Below are 21,622 nucleotides of genomic sequence, written 5' to 3'. Positions count from 1 at the left end.
CTTTCTTACTGTTGGTGTTTTTGCAAGGGGTAAAAAATTAACTGTATTGCCGGTCAAATTTCCCAAAGGAGTGTTTTTTAATGATGATTTTTTTTTGAAATTGACAAAAATTTTCACGACGCAAGTGTGAGTGATAAGAGCATTAGCATGTGTGGCTCCCCCTTTATCGATCAGTCGCTGTTCTTATCGGTCAGGTCTATTTTGTTTCCAATGTCTACCACAGGATGTTAGTACCTGCAAGGGCTTAAAATTCCAGCCTGAACTACAGTGGGTGTTACCCAAGAGTTGAGAAAAGTGTTAGCAGATTATTTCACAGCTGGCGACCCCTTTATCAAGCAATCTTTAGTTTATCGGTCAGTTCTGCTTTGCTTCCTATGCTCACCGCAAGATGACTATTTTTTATTGGGTGTGTGGCACCTGAAGCACTAACAATGTAGTTAGTTTTAAGTAGGCTAAGTGTAAACATAAATATTGTTAGTCGTTAGCAGCGCTTCTCGCTACATCAGTTGTGGCGTCTATCTGGACCTTCGCTATTCGAAATCTTAGCGCCAAGAATCAGAAAATTTGGACTTCAGTCATCCGTGAGCCATGTCACCATAAATACCTAAATTCTTCTTTTTTAATGAATTAGATTCTCGTTCCATACTTAAAATGTATCTCATGTGACTCAATTATTTTATTCAACATTTAACCCTAATTCTTCAGCATATTCCCCACAGGTGGTGGCGGCGCGGGAATAAAACGTCTGTAAATAACTGTTGGATGCTTTTGAATACATTTTTGTATTTACCAACGATAATGTTCCGTTCTTCAGCTTACATATTATTGATTAATCCTCTCATTCCAAATTGGACAAATAACCATACACGTATTTTTTTATGCCTACTGATAATGAACTTAAGTTCCAACTTACATTTCTGATCATATTATATTCTATATTTAATTGGCATATCGTAATTGAGAAATGGATTAAAAATTACAGCGTCGGGCCACATTTTTTTCCTCCCCCTTTAAACCAAAAGTCACGTGTCAAAAATCTTATTAATTTGTACTAAAAACTAAGCTAAGAAATGCTGAGCTTCCTACAGGTAGCTCAACCTGGAAATCTCTCCCATAAGCCGAAATTTCCACCCATAATTAAGACAAACCGCCCACACTGTATGTACTAAATTAAAATAGATCACCTAATGAGCAGTATGGACGAATGTGTGAAAGTTACAATAAAATATCGTTTGTAAATTTTTTAAGTGTACAATCAGCTAGACCGAGTACCGTTGGCTGAATAACGCACGCATTATTACAACATAGTTTTAACCGCGGGCTCTTGGATCGTCAGGCTCAAGAAGCTGCGTGTGTCGTCTGTCAAATCACACAAAACGTAAACGGTAACCCGGATTTGCCCTTTCGAGCAGAGTAGTTCTGGAGAATCTTAATTGTGACCGGCCCGAGTCTCGTGCAAATTCGTTAACATTGAGGGTTCAGTTTATTCTGTTAACTAAAAAGGACTTACTATCATCTTCGTTTTAACTTGCCCGTTCTTTACCAGTCTTCTTCGTTTCGTGAGAAAAGACACAGTGTGATTTTTTTATTTTCCAATCAAATTCAAGCTCTGCCCGGGCTCAACAGCACTGGGAGTGTTACGTTTTATAATAAATAGCAAATTGTTTGACAATAATGATAGTCAACAATCATTAACGCAGCTTCAAATGGTCAATCATCGGGAAAGAATAATAACTATCGTCAAGTGAATCTTAATGACCTTTCGAACAATAACTTTCGGCATCGCAACATAAATTCTAAATTCATAACAAATAAGTGACCGATATTATAGTCTTGAATTTAGGTATTCTTTGGATACCAAGGTAAGGCACTGGTTAAAATTACAATTGATCACCAACAGATCACATCTGACGATCTGACATCTAATTCGAGTGTTTTCCTGCAAATTGTACAAATCATCACCTTCACCATTTAATTCAAATTGAGTATTTTAAACATGAGGTGACGAGATTTTGTCGTTACCAATAGAAACAATACATGTTATTCTCTAAACACTTTCATGTAAAATTGGCGCCGAGCTGAAAACAGTATACATTGGGTACTTCGAGAGTCTTTTGTTCTCAGCTCGTCCCCTGATAGAATTTCAATTCTTTTGATTAATTAGTGGTTTTACTGTAAGTTAAATATAAGTTACATTCAATCTAAAAATTGGCATACTATTAGAACCAATTGACCAACCACGATTGCGATGATGGTTCAGAATATATGTTCTTGTGTATCGACTATATTTGTACCAAAATTATTTCACAAAATATAACATTCGTCAAAGACCGTAAACGGTTTAATTCAACCTCTTCTACAGCTTGTCTGTATCAATATCAATTTTCCCATCTACGTTACCTGCATTTAAATTCACACACTTCGACCATAATAATATATCATCTGGTTTTATTTTATTAATTTGTTGTCGCACTTTCCATCAATCAATCGTTGAAAAAGTATATATGTTATCTTCAACCGTATTAATTCCTATTTAACCATAAATTTTGAACGATCACCCATTCTCATTTATTATCATAATTTTGCCTCAACTATTCGAACAACTCTTACATTAACGGCTTATCGGAATGTATACCTTCTGAGTATATAATTTTATTCATTGTCGTTACGTGGGAGCTACTTTGGTTATTAATAATCATTCGCTAGTGTAGAATTTAAATAAACTGGTGAAGACGTTACAGGTTTATAAAATTCACTTTTAATGGTTACTACTGTGACAATTAGACCACGCCGGCACGAAAGCTCAACGCTTCTCTCTATCAACTCATGGCCCACTCTCGTTAATCTCAAAAAAAAGATGAGCGTGTCGGTGTAGTACCAACTGTCCTCTTTCCTTCTTTTTTTCAGGTAATAGTGCCCACACTACCACCACTCTTTTACGTCTCACTTCCACGTAACAATAACATTTTTATTTCAGCCTACACATTATCAATTAAGCATCTTATTCCAAAATTCAACATATTACCCAATACTTATTTCTTTACCGTACCGCTAATCGGAGTGTTCTCGACAAAGCCATCGTGCAGAACCATGCTATAGGCTGCGGTGAATGGAGGAAATTTTACGCCCGCTCTAATTCCAGTCAAATGTCTTCAAGTAGTGATACAAAGGGCATTCTGCTTATAGATTCCTGTTACCGACATTTTCCCCAGACTCAAACCCTTCTCCGCGATGACGTCACAGTCTACTGTACCGACCGTAGATGAAAATGGTGCTCCCTATTTATCGACCGAAGGTTTAACCTTACCGACAGTGTTATCAGCCGAGGGTCAAAATCTTGCTGCGTTACCGACCGTTTCATCGACCTGTAACGGACTAATCGCGCTACTCTGTTTCTTCTAAAATATTAATAAAAATAAAGAATAAAGAAATAAATTATATTATGGGACTTGGATCTCTATTTGCAACATGTTTTTTTTTTATATAAATTATTGTAAATGATGTAAAAATAAAATATGTATACTAAAATAAATAGAGATGTAAAAATGAAAGATGTATACTAAAATAAATAGAAATGTAAAAATAAAAGATAAATAGTCAAATAAATAGAGACGTAAAAATAAAAGGTATATAATAAAATAAATACATATGTGAAAATATAACAAAAAACAAAATACACAGTAAAATAAAAAATAAATGTGAAAATAAAACTTATCCGTAATATGCCTCGTAGAATTATGTCTCGTAGTTGTCTCTATTTAACAATTTCACCTCCGTCATTGCACCTCGCTCTTCGTTTTTTTTAACATATCATTGCGTTCTCGTAGTTTTTTTTTTCTTTTATATATATATCTTTTGTGAATAAAGGGTCTTTGCCACGATTATCAATTTCAAATTTAAATTATTACTGTATATTACGGAATTTTCACTTTCGAATAGTATGCTCTTTTCGAATAGACACCTTTATGTTCTCTGGTCGACCGAGGAGTGAGAGCGAGGTTTTGGCGAAGACTGATATGGTGAACGCACTCACTTAGGTCAAGCCTGATGCCTATGAAAACTGACTAAATTCTATTTGCGGGCGGGTTTATTCAAACTGTTACAGACCGAAGGTCAAAATCACGCGGCTTTACCATTGGTCTCGCTGTTATCCCCCCCCCCCCCCCCCCCCTACCGACGGTCTAGGTGTAGCGGAGACGCAAACCCTTCTGTTCCCAACGTACCCATCTCAGGAATGTTCCGGTTAACCTTGAGCGGCTTTCGGTGTGATATTTGACACCCTACATTCCGCAATTAACAGTTCCGAGAATTGTTTTCGTCAACCCGATATCAATTACGTGACATTCTTTTCTCGAAAACTGCTTGTGTGGTCGAAAGACCAGTATGATATCAACCAAGTAACATTCGACAATCAATAGTTCCGAGAATGGATGGGGTGAACCACGTGACATTCCGTTCCCACGATATCGAACCACGTGACGTTCCGTTCGAGTCCAAGATCCGGTGCGTTATCAACCGCGTGTCTTTCTTATCAAAAGTCCGAAGTCTAAAGTGATTTTAACCATGTGACATTCTTTTCCTCTCCCCACCTAATTTCAAAAGGCAAGTGGGAGAGCAGTGTTATAAAAGTTGGAACCGCAAAGGTCAGCGTCAGTTTGAAGCTGTTCTTCATGAAAAGTACTCTGCATCAACAACAACGTGAATTCAAGAAGCGTCTACAACTTTTAATCAAGAATATCAAAGAAGTAAAACAACTCCTAAAAATCAGATCCGAACTGTATCAACTCACAAGAAGATTTGAGGAAATACGACTCAACAGTAACCATCATCATGAACTTCACGAAATTAGACGGCCACCTCACTCTCTCTTGCGCCGCGACGATCGTATATTTTTTTTGATTTGTAAAGATTCACTGCTATCACTGTGTGCTTGTCGTCTTGCTTGGTGCCGAACCGTTCTGCGCGACGTACCGTTGTTACCTAGATTGAGAGGACGCTGGTTGCCATAAAAAGTAGGCTGACGTTATCCCGAATCTCGCTGGCTATAGCTTATCAACGGCCTCAGGCCATTTTTCTCTTTGCGACAGGTTGCCGGCCGGCTTCGTTCGGCCATTTTGTGTGAAAGTCCGTGAGCCTCGTGGTAGCTAAGCTTTTCTATTTGATTGTATTGTTGGTCTTAATTGCTATTCTCGTTTTATAATTAATGTAAGATACTGTGGTTGTTCATTCGGTGATTTTCTGCCGGTTTATTGTAGCGTATAATTTGGAATAGATCGAGCACCATGCTGCTTCCGGCCGCGTACTAGGTACGTAAGTGTAAGAGAGAGAGAGAATCTGTAAGTGAGTGTGTGCGCCCGTGCCGTTGTTGCCGAGCGTAACTACCACCGTCAAGCAGCGACAGGCGACCGTGCCAATATATTGTAGACGAGCGAAAAAGGATTATCTTGTATTTGTGAAAACGTTAGACTGTTAGCGAATTTGTTTTTGAATTGCTTCATATTGTTCTGAGTTCTGAAATTGTCAACGAATTTGCTTAGCACCGATTCTGTAATTCCATGAGTTATTGAACTGTCAACGATTTTACTTCGCTTATTATTCGCCTAGCTTGGTCGCTCGCCGCTCCCCGCTTCTAGCTCATACTGCTTGATTTTGCCGTTGTATATTGAATTGTTTAATTTTGTTGCGATCTTATATTTTTATTTTTGTTTTTATTTGTTTTTGAATTGTATCGAAGCGTACCGCCACAGATAAGACCGCTTGCCGTGTGAATATTTTATTTTCTGTGCCTTCTGCCTTGCCGTAACGGCTTTCTTTGTTAATAAATGCTGGTAATTACATCTACAATCATTTGATTGTCATCTATACTATTTTACCTTTGCGCCCACGTTCCCCTCACCGCTAGCTAGTCGGCTGTTTTTGCGTCTTGCCATTGTTATAGTTTTGCTTTTCGGATTTAGCCGTGTGAGTTTGGTTCGCCGTTCGAGTCAGCAAACAATTGCTATAGTCCAGGTAAATTTGAATCTGGTACGAGTATAGTCTCTTACGGCTCTCTCGAGCCTGGCGCCTAACACCTGTTCTGCAGTGCCGTTAATTATTCTTCCATCTAATCTACTGCCGTGTTGGACAACGCCATTATTGTAAACGAGCCTCTGTGCCGACCCCGCTTTCTCCCGGGTGAGGTAAAAAGCACGTTACAATATATATATATGTCGATGATAAAGAACAAAGTTGTCGTTGCTTTTCGTCATTTGTTTTGTTGAAGAATTTGTTTAATAAAAAAAGAAGAAAGAAAAGGGATCCTTCGCGGAACGTCAAAGAGAGTTGACGTATTTTTGTCACGATCAATATTTGAATTATCTAATATCGTTTTGTTCTGAGTTCAGAGTTAATAAAATGTTCTTTTAATGGCTCAATATGCGCCCAACACGAAAAACACAAAGTTCGCGAGTGATTTCTGGCCTTTCTCCGACATCAGAAGTGGGATTACCAAGAAATATGGAGCCTGGAACATCGACCTCTCAAAATCAGAGTCTTCAACGAGACCAACGAGACAACGAAGACCAGTGGAGAGTTTTAATTGAAAATCAGAACAAGAACATGATGGAATTAATTCGATCGATCCGTGGTCCATCAACAAATTCGCCTGAAATTATTTTTCCCGAATTTAACCCTGACAAAGACAATGTGAATCCTCGTGCTTGGTATACGACAGCTAGTCTGTGTATGCAAGAGGAGCTTCGAGGAAGCAAATTAATCATTGCTTTGAGCAAAGCGATGAAAGGATCCGCTGCATCGTGGTTGTCCCAAATTAGTTTCGCTGGAATGACCTGGGGAGAATTTAAAAATATTTTTCTGCAAAGATTCAAGCTGAATTACATTCAATTCCGAAAATAAGTATTCCCTGGCATACTCTTCACATTGATGTCACCGGAAAACTCAGTGGCAAAAATAATATTAAAGAATATGTTTTTGTCTTTATTGATGCCTTTACCAAATTTGTTTGCCTTCACCATTCTCTCCATGTCGACGCTGTAAGTGCTATAACAGCTTTAAAGTCGGTTGTTGCTTTATTTGGAGCACCAGTTCGTGTAATTGCTGATCAGGGAAGATGCTTTGCAAATAAAGATTTTCGTGATTTTTGTAATTCTTACTGTATCAACCTTCATTTAATTGCTACTGGTACTAGCCGAGGCAATGGTCAAGTTGAGCGTGTTATGAGTACACTTAAAAATATGCTCACTTCTGTTGAAATGGATAGTGTTAAATCTTGGCAAGATTCTCTTGGAGAGATTCAATTGGCAATGAACTGTACTGTCAGTAGAGTGACCAAGGCTACCCCTCTTGAATTAATGATCGGTCGTGTAGCTAGACCATTAAATTTACTACCGATAACTGATGATGAAAGAGAAATAGATCTATCGGAAATCAGAGAGCAAGCAGCCAAAAAAATCGAGATTAACGCTCAAATGGATAAATCTCGATTTGATGCTGGAAAAGCAAATCTTTCCAAATTTTCTCTTGGGGATTACGTTTTAATTGAAAATCATGAAAGAAATCAAACGAAATTAGACTCAAAATTTAGGGGTCCATTCCGTATCTCTGAAGTATTAGATGGAGATCGGTACATATTAAAATCTTTAAATTGCAATCGAACGTATAAATATGCTCATGACCGACTTCGAGCAATGCCCGATTGCTCAGTACCCCCGGAACTAGATATTTGTTCTGATGAATCTTGTGAAGAGTCACTGAGTATTTCAGGTATTAAATTAAAAAATTGAGATACATTATTACTGAGTTGATTTTGTGAGATATCTTATTTGATATGTTTGTTTATTACGAGTACTTGATAAATACTTGAGAGTATTTGAACAGGAAATGATTGTCATTCCCTTCGTGGTTTGCTCATGATCTTGAAGCACACATTCATTGAGCTTAATAGTTGCAAGTCATAAAGAACCTAATTCATTTCGGTGAGCGGAGAAGGTGCAATGTAACGGCTAATGGTGTGGTGCTGTCGCATGAGGCGACTGTGTGTTGAAATCTTGAAGTATGGACAGCTTGGTGATGTCATACAGTCAAATGAGTCGCATGAGGTGACTGTGTGTTGAAATCTTGGTGTATGGATAACTTGGTGTTGTCATACAGTCAAAAGAGTCGCATGAGGCGACTGTGTGTGTATGATGAAGAGATATTGTTAATGGTTTCTCACCGGATCAACTCTCATAATGTTGTATTTAAAATTCATGATTTTGTTTTTAATAATCAATTGATAACAAGATCAGGAAAGCCGAGCAGTCTAAAAAAAAAGATCTTTTTATGTATTTTCAGAAGAACCAGATACAACACACGAGGACGTGTGAAAGTCAGTCTGGCCGTGTCGATGATAAAGAACAAAGTTGTCGTTGCTTTTCGTCATTTGTTTTGTTGAAGAATTTGTTTAATAAAAAAAGAAGAAAGAAAAGGGATCCTTCGCGGAACGTCAAAGAGAGTTGACGTATTTTTGTCACGATCAATATTTGAATTATCTAATATCGTTTTGTTCTGAGTTCAGAGTTAATAAAATGTTCTTTTAATGGCTCAATATGCGCCCAACACGAAAAACACAAAGTTCGCGAGTGATTTCTGGCCTTTCTCCGACATATATATATCGTATCGAGCTTGCTTGGAGTTCCCCGCCAGGGACGCGTTTTCGGTAGTTTCCTTTAGATTTTTAGCCTTGTAACGAGCCATTCTGAATATATATATATGAGGTATTCCACACCAACCCAGCGGCATTTTTCCCTGACCCCCTACGATCTATGCCATTATTTTTTATTTCATCCAACCTACAGAAAAACGTACTCTGAATTTTTTTCAGATTTTTCAAACCAACCGGTCTCTCAAAAAAATTAATGAGCCCCCGTTTTGGCCAAAAAAAACGCCCACTCTGAAAATTTTCACAAAATTCACGAAAATTGTGCGTCACAAAACAAACATTTTAAGCCATAAACCATAGTGGAAGTACCTTTTTTTAATGTTTTACTCAATTTTATAAGTTAGACAAAATTTTTTTATATAAAAGATATGCTCGAGAACCGATTCAAAATCGGTAAACCGATACCGGGAACGCAAAAGATCCATTGCGTACTTCCTCGAGCGGATGGAACTGTATTTGTGAAACCGTTTTCAGCTTGTGAAGAACACAAATGCCATAAAATTCTGAAAAATAATTAATTTTTTAACGTTGTATAGGCTACAAGAAGCGATGTTATCAACGCAATCTTCTAAAACTATCCTTGTATACAAAAAATGTACGAAAATGGGCAAAAAAAAATGTTGTCTAACTTATAAAATTAAGTAAAACATTAAAAAAAGGTACTTCCACTATGGTTTATGGCTTAAAATGTTTGTTTTGTGACACACAATTTTCGTGAATTTTTTGAAAATTTTCAGAGTGGGCGTTTTTTTGGCCAAAACGGGGGTTCATTAATTTTTTTTGAGAGACCGGTTGGTTCGAAAAATCTGAAAAAAATTCAGAGTACGTTTTTCTGTAGGTTGAATGAAATAAAAAATAATGGAATAGATCGTAGGGGGTCAGGGAAAAATGCCGCTGGGTTGGTGTGGAATACCTCATATATATGTTATATATTGTAACGATGTTCGGATCAATCGATTCTCATTTTGATGAGACAAACGATGAACGAGAGTTTGGTCGACGTGACAACGTTTCTTTTATTGATAAACAGTTTGATTCGGGAGCTCGATAGAGCAAGACGTTTAAGACGGGACTGATATTCGAATAAACATTCTTCCGTTCTCCTATTCCTGTCTCTTTATTCCCGCAAACGTTACATTTGGTGTCAGAAGTGTTTTCACGAACTCTTTTATAAACTTAACATTTTTTTTTTTTTTGTTCAGTGGTGTTTCTTTAAAAATTGGATTATTCGCGATTATTTTCAATCATGTCTCGTCGCAATAAGACACGAGCTTCGTCTCGGGAACAAGAAAGCGGTGAACCTGATCGTATTCATCAACTTCGGGAAGAAGTTCAAAAAATGATTGAAGACAATTCCGTTCGTTTTGAAACGGAATTGAATCGATTCAGAGATTCAGCAATTGAGGCGGCTCTGGATGCAGCTTCGACTACAGCTCGAGAGATTACTACACAAGCGATTCAAGAAATTGCCATAATTGCGTCAAGAGAAGCTGCAAAAGAAACTTCTCAACGCATCCTGGCAGAGATTCATTCATCAAGGACACATACTGCAGATATTGTTCCTTCTACTGATCTTAATCTTTCTATCGCTTCAAATCCTCCTGCGTCTCAAATAATTACTCAAGCTGTTATTCATCACGAGAGAAACCCAGTTGCTTCTTCTTTACCCTCCTCGAACGTAATTCTCTCTGATCATCCGAGTTCAATTTCTCGTCATTCTTCGAACTATCTTAAGCCCGATACTTTCGATGGCAATAGTTCGTGGGATCAGTACTTTAAACAGTTCGAGATGATTGCAATTTTCAATCAATTTTCTATTGAAGAGAAAGCTATCGTTCTTGCATCCTCGCTCAGAGGTCCTGCTCGAACTGTCCTCGACAGCCTTGATTCAAAAGATATAAAAGATTTCCTGAAGTTGAAGGAAGCTCTTGATTTCAGTTTTGGTGCCAATCAATTTTCAAATCTTTCTTTCAACGAATTTAACGCAAGAAAGCAGAAATTTGATGAAGATCTCGCAATTTTTGCGACCGATTTGAAACGATTAGTTCTTCTGGCTTTTCCTGAATCGAACAACGAAACTCGTGACAAAATCGCTTGCGCTCATTTCATTTCCGGGATTGTAAACTTTAACACTCGTCGAACTCTCAGGATCGAGAATATTTCGTCTCTCAAAGTTGCTCTAATTCGAGCAAAAGAAATTCATGCGATTAATCTCCTTGAGAAAAATTCGTAGAATAAACGATGTCGTCTTTCGTATTCAGAAAGGTTCTCGAGGGAAATTTAAGATCGTTCACATTGATCGGTTGGCTCCATACGAAGACTAATTCGAAATTTTGTTAAGAAATTAAAGAAAGGAAATTTTGGTGCCAGTTCTGTGAGCATTAATGCCGGAAAGTGATGGGGGATTGCTTGTTTGGAGCCTTGAACGCTAATTCGGATTACACTGGAGAAGTGTAGAATAGCGTTCTGCAAGGATTTCCAGAGAATCCGGAAGTGGATGCCGTTTGGCTTATCAGGCTGGATAAGAATTCGGTAATTGCTTGATGATTTTTTTTTTTTTTTGGGCGGTGGAGGTAGTTTATTCCTTTATTTCTTTTTACAACTTGTGTTGTAGTCATTAAATCTGATCGAAGGAATATTCTAAAGTCCCGGGAGAGGCCCTGTTCTGTTTAAAAAAAAAGATAAAAAAAAAAGAAACATAATAAAAATATTAAAAGTAAAAATCTTTCCATGAAGGCATTGATGTCGGATTACTTCGGGTTGGTCGTTTCTTGATTTGTGTGTGTTTGCTTGAGTGTTTTGATGAGAAGGACATTTAAATTTTATATTTTTGTTTAGAAATTTTGGTTCACAGATTATCTATGTGGCCTGAGAGACCTCTTCCCTTTCCTGTTCCTTGCCAGTGAAGGATTATCTTCATCTCCTTTCATTAAGCCGACAAAGACGTTTCTTGGATGAAGAGTGACGCAATATCACATCGGAACCAGTGAGAAGAAGACGCTGGAAAATTCTTTTGCTTTGAGTGGATGACATATTTAAGCATGGACTTATTTTTTTGTTGTTGTTATTTAAGTTAGCTTTTTGAAATGTACACACTGTCCTTCCCTGGTTTTTTTAGTCATGGTTTTCCCTCGGGACTTGGGCGAATGTCAGGGCAGTGTAATTAGGTTGGGTTTAGAATTTGGATGGACCATGACAATTACATCCTGTTTCTTTTTTTTTTTTTTTTTTTGAATAGTTACCGGGGCGGTAACTTTAAGTGGTGGGGGGTAGTGTAACGATGTTCGGATCAATCGATTCTCATTTTGATGAGATAAACGATGAACGAGAGTTTGGTCGACGTGACAACGTTTCTTTTATTGATAAACAGTTTGATTCGGGAGCTCGATAGAGCAAGACGTTTAAGACGGGACTGATATTCGAATAAACATTCTTCCGTTCTCCTATTCCTGTCTCTTTATTCCCGCAAACGTTACAATATATATATATATTTATATATATAAATTCAGAATATTATATATATATATGGTATATATATATATATTTATATATATAAATTCAGAATATTATATATATATATGGTATATATATATATTTATATATATAAATTCAGAATATTATATATATACATATTCAGAATGGCTCGTTACAAGGCTAAAAATCTAAAGGAAACTACCGAAAACGCGTCCCTGGCGGGGAACTCCAAGCAAGCTCGATACGATATAGGCGAAAAATACTAGTTACTAATATTTTCTGTACAAATTTTGTAATCCCGCGCTTCGGCGCAAGCTAAACAGGTACCGCAACCACGATCATCGAGGGATCAACACGTTTCTTTGATTCACCGAATGATCGACAACTACCGAAAACTACAGTTCCAGCTACCGACGAATTCAACTACCGTTCCGTAAACATGAATCTCCTGTACAACTTTGAATGCCTACTTTTTCGGATGCCGTAAGTTCGACATTAAGGGCAGACCGCAGCCTGTCGTCCACCGACTTACCGGCCAGGAGCCGGACCGAACCCAAAACACTACGTCCAGAGTTGATAAAGCCCTCGTTCTGAGGATCGACGCAGCCTTCCTGTCAGTAAGGTCTACAATCATTGTGAGTCATGGTCCACGGACGATGAGGTGCTGTAAGCCGCCGTGTGACTGCATGGTCTTCGTGATATATCGTGGGCAGTTGGCCACTGCCTAGACGACGAAGCCGGTGGAGGCAAACAATGTGGAGTTGCACTCCATCCGGTAACCTTTCGGAGACAGCCTACGTACCTGCCTTCATAGAGGGAACCCCCAATGACAGGCAACTTGGACCGTACAACGCAGCAGACGAAGAAAAGTACGTGTGATGTCAATTACGCTCATCTAGCGGTAATCGTCGACAACGCGTAACCGATATTCGCCAGAGGGATGACCCAATTATGGTGGGGATTGAATGACCACCGAAGGGGAAGAAGAATCACCTGACGACACCGGCGAGATCGATGATTCGGACTCCGAACTCGGCGTATTCTACGCTCAACCCGCCAGGAGACAGCTTCGCTACCACCTCGCTCTCATTTAGTTAGAAATCCTTCAACCTTCCTCTTATATTCTCCCACTATCGCTTATTCCTTTATCGCTATCGCTATCGTCACCTTTTCGTACCTACTATCGTTTTGAATTTAGCTTCACTCCTTCCTTTAACTTCAATTCCTTCCTTCTCTCGCTTTAGCTTTCTCTATGTCTATTTTAAAATAAACTCAGTGTTACCTATTATCGTCGCCGACTAAGGTAAGGCTTTTCGCCTCTGTATCGTACCGTTACGAAGTTGCTCTAATTTCTGTTTCTCGTATCGTATCTTAATTATCGTTTTGGTTGCATCGAATGATGCCAGTTTCTTTGTGAATCATGGTCCACGGACATTGAGGTGCTGTAAGCCGCCGTGCGACTGCATGATTTCGTTTCGTAATTAATTTCCGAAAACTATCGTGAGCGACCTCGTAACTACCGAATAACTATCTTTTGTATTTCTGAATTTCTTTGCTTAATGCTTATCTTTTGTATCTCTGATTTTCTTTGCTTCTCGTAATTTTATGCTAGAAATGCATGTGTAATTTCTACTGTCTATTGCTATCCCTATCTTTACTTTTCTCACTAGTATTGCCTATCGCTTTGTATCGTATCGCTTGTTTTATATTATTTGCTTTGTGCATGAAATCTCGTATCGTATATCGAGCTGCTTGGAGTACAGCTGAGCGTAGATTAAGCCGCTAAATACTACCGCACCTTTTTTCTATCGCTTATTATTTGATTTACATTTCTTATTACCTTGTAATATTTTTCTTGTTTCCCGAATATCGTATTTCTGTGTTATCCTAAGTTGCTTATCGTAACCAGGTGTGTTTAGTGTATCATTTTTACTTTGCGATCCCGTCTCTAAATCTCTCAACCTCGTATAATTCTTGTATTCTCTCTCGTTACTATAATTTCGAATTTCCTTGTTGAAGTAATATCGTAATTTTGACTGTTGTAAATTATCAATTCACTTGCCGTGAATAATTCTCTCGTATAAGTTACCGATATTTGTGAATTATATATCACTGTCAATCTTTCTCGCTAAATACCGTTTGTCATAATTTAAATATTATTTTCTTGTCACTATCGTTCCAAGCTACCGTCAATTCTGTCAACTACCGATTTTCGCTAAGGTTCCACTCTTGCTTTAATTTAACGAATCAACAATTCTCGTAGTGCCGCTTTGGAAATTTGGGTAAAATCACGTCGCCCAGTGACGTCTAGTTTAAGTAGACTTGTTGCATTATATCGCTTCTCTCGACCTACGATTAATTTCTTTTGCTAACTATCATTTTTGTGCGAATTACCGCTTAGCTTCTTTCATCGAAAATCTTGTAAATTCCTCTCGTTGACTAATTATCTTTTGTTAACTTTCTGTAACAAATTGACTAATCTACCGCTTATGAACTGATCAATAATACACGACTGATTGACTTGTTAATTTACTTGACTCGAGCTTATTTCTTGATTTCTTTATTTTCCTTATTTCCGTAACTGTTGTAACCGCCTTTGGATACCGCCACTCTACCAGTTCGTGTGAGTACCTCAGCCTAGCCAGCCATACAACGGGTTCTCTAATTATTATTATCGTATCGTATCTTTTGCTTTTCTCTAAAAATTGACGCTGAAGCGTCTGGCACCCAACGAGTATCTTTCCGTACCTTTAAATATCGTATCGAATAATTGGAAAATCGCGCCAAAGTGCTAACGGTAAGTCCTCGTCAGAGGGTAACAGAATTTAGCGTTACAATATATACTTATAGACAGGAACTTCTACTTTGCCTACGTATTACCCGAGGAACTTTTGCAATGCATCGAGAAACAATCCTCGAATGCAGCGGGTCCAGATGGCATTCCGGCCCTGTTTATCAAGCTGTGTCTTCCAGCCTTATTGCCAGCTATACTGGATATCGTCAATCACTCCTTGGCATATGCTTCATTTCCGCATAGCTGGAAGGAATCCTACATTAGGCCGATTAAGAAAACACGTAACCCGTCGAGCGTCTCGGACTACCGTCCAATCTCCTTACTGTGTTGCCTATCCAAAGTGGTCGAGAGGCTCGTATATCAACAACTATTGGATTACCTGTCTTCGCGCAATCTTCTCGACCCTCTGCAGACTGGCTTTCGGAAAGGACACAGCACACAAACTGCTCTAACAAAGCTCACTAATGATTGTAGGAGAGCTATGGATGAACGGATGTTAACCATCGTTGTCTTCTTTGATTTCTCGAAAGCTTTTGATGTAGTGCACCATAACCTGTTGCTAGACAAGCTGCGAAAACTTGGCGTTTCTCGACATGCACTCTTGTGGTTCCACTCGTACCTTTCAAATCGGAGACAGGCCGTGTTAGGTGAATCTGGCGCTATATCCTCATGGCATTCGGTTCCTTCAGGGGTTCCGCAGGTCAGTGTATTGGGTCCACTCCTTTTCTCGCTGTTTGTGAACGACCTTCCCACTGTCCTTAGCGACTGCTGCCACATATTCTACGCGGATGACTTGGCTCTCTATTTGCACTGTTACCCACACAACCTTTTACTCGCGCTCGATACGCTAGGAGCGGAAGCTAACAGAGTCGGCGAATGGACGCACAACAACTACCTCACACTAAACGCTTCTAAAACGAAGGTTATGATCATTGGGAGCCCACACTACATACGAGGTATTAATCATGATCTTCTCCCTCCCATTGTTATCAATGGACAGCCAGTACACTACGTGAGATCTGCTCTGCACCTTGGGGTCACGCTCACTGACACTCTCAAATGGGATGATCATGTCTCTGGAATTATCAAGAAGGCCAACACCAACCCGCACCTATTGAGACTAAACAGCAGGCTGATGACGCCCCTACTCAAGCAATGGCTGGTTCACGTCCTTGTCCTACCTCACTTTGACTATTGCACCGTGGTTTTCAACGACCTTTCCGGAGTGCAGGATGCAAGATTGCTCGTCGCGCTCAACAATTGCGTTCGGTTTGTCCTAAACCGCCGTAGGTTCGAACGTATCTCGAGCCATCGAAAAGATCTTGGTTGGTTCACCCCACGGAATAGAAGACTATTCTTCGTCGGTTACATGCTCTACTCGCTAGTTAAACTAGGGGTACCTGCATATCTCGCCAATTCTTTGCGCCCAGCTCACAGGATTAACCTGCGCTTCGCTGCAGTCGCCACCAACTCGCTTGCTCCTGTACAATGCAGGTCTGAGTTTCTAAGGAGGTCGGTTATAGCCATTGGAGTTCGACTATGGAATTCGCTTCCACCACAGTTAACAGGAGCCACATCACTTCCTGTATTCAAACAGTACCTATCCTCGTGGATCCTCCAACGTGACTTGCGCGATGAAAATGCCCTATAAATCTGCTCCGTGAATTCTTTGCCTTTCCTATTCTACATGGTCGACGATTTATAATTTTGTACACATATGCCAACATATATAATATATTAATCTCTTTATGCACACGCTGTATATCTCCCAACCTCAGTTGGAATGTGTAAAAAGGACTTGTCCCAATGTCACAATAAACGATTGTTATTATTATTATTATTATATACATATGTAATTTTTGTTATTTATTAATCAAAAATAAAAACGGATTATACCAAAATTTAATCAAAACTTAGTATAATTATTTTACAGAACGACCTCATCTCAATATATACATCTAAGGCTTCGTCGTATGTCATGTGTAAAAGTGTGTTCCTAAAAGCGAAGAACACTTGTACTCCTTGGACGATACCGTCCAACCACGCCACCAGATCCACCAATCCGTCTATCTCTACGGAGGACAATCGGTTTTGGAATACATCCTGAATCCGCAGTCTCCGCACCATAGTCTGAAAAAGAAATTCAGAGTTAGTTTCATTTGGTGAAATATGACTACGCTCAAGCAAGAGAAAGCAACATCGAAAACAGAATGGAAAAAGCATTTACGTTTCACAAGTATTTGGAAAATATATTTTTTTATCACCGAAAATATTCCAGAAAAGTCGAATGTTTTTATTCTTTTTACTACAGTGATTTGAGAAAGTGTCTAACAAACACGATAAATAAACAGATTCAGAGATGTTGAAGGTAACAATAGTCGAATTCAATTACTTACCACTTCTTTTCCGTTTACTGACGCACAATACTCCGCTTAGCACTTGAACCACTGTCAGGTTTGACTGTCAATGAGCTCACCCTGGGCCCGCAGTCTTATATGATGAACCATCATGTTTATGTTTTGCAAACGAAAAAATGCGATATCGTAGGGTGGTCCCCATGTTCACCAAATGTCGCTATCTCGCTTTAGGTAATAGATCTAGCACATCCAGCTCCACGCGCACAGACACACGTACAGCTCACCCTATGAAAAGGATTACCATCACAGCAAACGATCACTCAAGTTTCAACTCGTCAAGCGCAAGTGAGAAACAAGAAAGATGGAATCCGCAAAATGTTTGAAGTTGATTAACGTTATGGAATCTGCTTGCAAAATCTTGGAGAAATCATCGCCATCAACAGAAATTCAGAAATGGATGAAATTTGGGACGCAAAATATCCGGCTTCTCAACAAAATCCTACAAAAATGCTTCAACCATTGGTGAAAAAACAAGAATTATCACAACGATCGAACTTTTGAAATCACTAGCGGAAAAATTGAAAAGTCTTCGGAGAACGGGTGACGGTACGCGGAAACAAAGAAGAAGCAATCGCGTACACTGGGAAGAATTAGAGTCTGCTTTTGAGGGAAGAATACGAACCGGATCCATCACGAATCTGAAACATAAAGACGTGGAGAGGTATCTAGAAGACGCAAAGTTACTTGCTGTGACAAGACTGAAAAACCCTTTGAAGAAAGCCAGGAGCCTGAAAGTAAACGCTATGCTGGCTTGTAAATTCGAAGTCAAGAAGCGTCATCACATAGTAGAAGAGAACAAATTCTTCAATACGAGAAACGAAATCATCCTCCAGACAACGGATATTAACGAATGGTTAATCGAAAATGTAACAAACCGTTTGTTAACAAAGGTGGAAGATTTCCAGGAAAAGGATTCAGGCTGGTCGTTACTTGAAATTATCGATCTTGCCGTCAACATTAACAAGTATACACCACTTCGAGGTGGTCTGTATACCTACACCCCGTTACCGAAGCACATCAGAGATAAGAAGGCTGTGGTAAAACATCCGAAATAACGACTCGTATTGCTTTCTTTGGTCGATCACCGTAGCTCTGTTCCCAACCAACAACAACAATCCCAATGTAACCAGCTCGCACCCACATTTCAGCTCAGTGCTACGGTATGATGGTATAAACTTTTCTATGTCTCTAGACAACGATACCATTTCAAAATTTGAAAAACTCAACGGACTTTCCATCAATGTTTATGGTATAGACCAAGATGGTGGGGGAAAAAGTGAAATAGTACCGATTCACTTGAGTCAGAGTAAGTCTGATGAACCCGTAATTCATCTCTTGGTAGTGGAAACCGAATTTCTGATTAAAGCATTGGCGACAACTTTCCAGAGTATTATTCAGCTTCTACCCGTGAATAAAGAAAAGTACATTTTATTTACAAAACATGTCAAGGGGACTGTTATAAAGTTAAGATTCATAGATTCGTTCCGTTTTATGGCCAGCAGTCTCGAAAAATTGGCACCGTATTTAAATGATAATCAAAAAGCAATTATGCATAAATTCTGCACTAACTCTGAAAAATTCGAGTTATTAACCAGGAAAGGTGTTTTTCCGTACGAGTACATGGATGGTTGGGAGAAGCTCGAGGACGTAAAGTTACCACCTAAAGAAAGATTTTATTCAAAATTAAACAACCAGGATATTTCGGATAACGATTACGCACACGCGTGTAAAGTTTGACAAGCCTTTAACCTTAAGACGTTGGGCGAATATTTAGACTTATATTTGCAAACTGATGTTTTTCTGTTGGCTGACGTTTTTGAAAACTTTCGACAAAATAGTTACGCAACGTACAACCTGGACCCGTTACTTTATTTCACAGCACCCGGTCTTTCGTTTGACGCAATATTGAAATGTACCGGTATCGAACTCGAGCTTCTCACTGGCATAGCTATGCTTATGTTTATAGAAAAAGGTATTCGAGGTGGTGTGTCCCAATGCTGTAATCGGTATGCAAAGGCTAACAATAACCACATGGGAGCTGATTTCGATCCAACGCTCGAAGAGTCTTATCTCATGTACTTCGAAGTTAACAACTTGTACGGTGCGGCTATGAGCTTTGCTCTGCCATGCAGTTCTTTCGCATGGATATTGGATTTCAGACAATGCGATGTTTTTGCCATCCCAGACGAAGCGGAGTTTGGCTATATATTAGAGGTAGATTTGGAATATCCTGAGGAACTGCATGAAATGCATAAAGATTTACCACTGTGTCCGGAACACTACATACCTCTCATCTCAGAAAGTAAGCAGCCGAAATTGACGACCACGCTATTTTCCAAGCAAAAACTACGTTGTACATTACCGCGTCTTGAAAAAATGCTTAGAATTAGGTTTAAAACTAGCTAATATTCATAGAGTCCTCAAGCTCAGACAAACACCGTGGCTCAAAAAGTACATAGATTTAAATACAGGCTTATGCAAAAAATCAAACAATGAATTCGAAAAAAACTTCTATAAACTGATGAACAACGCAGTTTTCGGTAAGACAATGAAAAATGCTAGGAAGTATAGAGATGTCAGGCTGATCACGAAATGGGATGGAAAATACGGTGCTAGGGCTACTATAGCCAAACCAAATTTCCACAGTTGTACAATCTTTGATAAAGATATGATAATAGTTGAATTGCGTAGAACGACTGTCAAACTCAACAAACCATTGTATGCAGGCTTCTCCATTTTAGATCTTGCGAAGACCTTTATCTACGATTTTCACTACCAATATATTTAAAAAAAATTTGGACATAAGGCAAAATTAATGTACACTGACACGGATAGTTTGATATATCACTTCACCGTCCCCAACATTTACGAATGCATCAAACAGGACTTGGATAAATTTGATACCTCCGATTATCCACCTGACAATGTCTACGGAATGCCGTTGGTTAACAAAATAGTTCTGGGTTTGATGGAAGATGAGTGTAACGGAAAAATAGTGGCCGAATTTTTTGGCTTGAGAGCGAAGTTGTACTAATTCAGAGTGATGGGGGAGGGTAAGGATGAAAAACGAGCCAAGGGTGTCAAAGGATCCCTGTTAAAACTATAACTTTCGATGATTACTTGAAGTGTGCTTCAGAACACAAAAATTTAATCGAACATCAGAGTCTGATACAGAGTCAGAAGCATCAGGTCTACACTATTGAACAGAAAAATGTAGCACTGAGCTGGAACGACGATAAGCGTATCGTATTTCGAAACACAACCGATACGCTACAACCGTGGGGCTACAAGGCCTGCATGTAAACTGAGCTTTATAGTAATTTCGGTGCAAAATAGGATTGTATTTCTATATGTAGGGTATAAAATAAAACTTTCGCAAGCCTTTCGTGAACCTTTTTGGAACTTTTGTAGCCTTCTGAAAACTTTTTATACCTTTTGTAAACCTTGCGGAAACTGTTTGAAACTTTGAAAACTTTTTATAGCTTTTGCATACCCTTCGACAACCTTTTTGCAACTTTTATAAGCTTCTGAAGACGTTTTAAACCTTTTTTTTTTCAAGCCTTTTTTTAAGCTTTTTCAACCTCTTGAAAACAATTCGAAACTTGTAAACATTTTTCACACCTTTTGTAAGCCGTTCGTGAACCTTTTTGAAACTTTTGTAAACTTCTGAAATCTTGTTATATCTTTTGTTAACCCTCTTGGAACTTTTGTCAGCGTTTTGGAAACCTATTAAACCTTTTGTAAACCTTTTGTAATCATTTTCGAAACTTTTGTGAACTTTTGAAAACTTTTTATAGCTTTTATCTTACTTTCGGAAACCTTTTTCAGAACTTTGGTAAGCTTCTGAAAATTTCTCAAAACTTTTTTAAGCCTTTTTGAAGCTTTTTCAACCTCCTGAGAACAGTATAAAACTCTGAAACTTTTTTTTGTAACTTTTGTAAGCTTGTCGCTAACCTTTTTGGAACTTTTGTAAACTTCTGAAAACTTTTCATACCTTTTTATACCAGACAAAGCTGCGATATTCACGTTCGTAACACTAGAGATGTGTATGCAAAGATCGTATAAACACCAATGTGTCTCACTCGCACACAGTTTGAAGATGTGTTCTATGCATGTTTGAATGTAAGTATTTGGTTTCTTGTGATCGGTAAAAGCAATGAGCTCAACCAAAGTCGATAAAGAAAGGGATTCGATACTTTCGTCAGTCTGGAAAAGTAATAAAATCTTGCGTTTTTAAAA

General features: G+C 38.7%; 1 protein-coding gene and 1 long non-coding RNA gene across 2 annotated transcripts in view; one reads left to right on the top strand and one right to left on the bottom strand.

The window, feature by feature from the left end:
• The window catches only part of LOC124411863 (sodium/calcium exchanger 3), a 584,624-nt gene that overhangs the window by 184,819 nt on the left and 378,183 nt on the right, over nucleotides 1-21,622 (bottom strand). The window lies entirely within an intron of this gene.
• Nucleotides 1,391-20,060, top strand: LOC124411866. Its single transcript, XR_006929717.1, has 3 exons — nucleotides 1,391-1,453; nucleotides 7,935-7,941; nucleotides 20,050-20,060. It is a non-coding gene; the product is annotated as an uncharacterized LOC124411866 (long non-coding RNA).

Source organism: Diprion similis, chromosome 10, assembly GCF_021155765.1.
Source record: "Diprion similis isolate iyDipSimi1 chromosome 10, iyDipSimi1.1, whole genome shotgun sequence".
Taxonomy (NCBI): Eukaryota; Metazoa; Arthropoda; class Insecta; order Hymenoptera; family Diprionidae; genus Diprion; species Diprion similis.
This window is presented reverse-complemented; position numbering and strand designations above follow the sequence as displayed.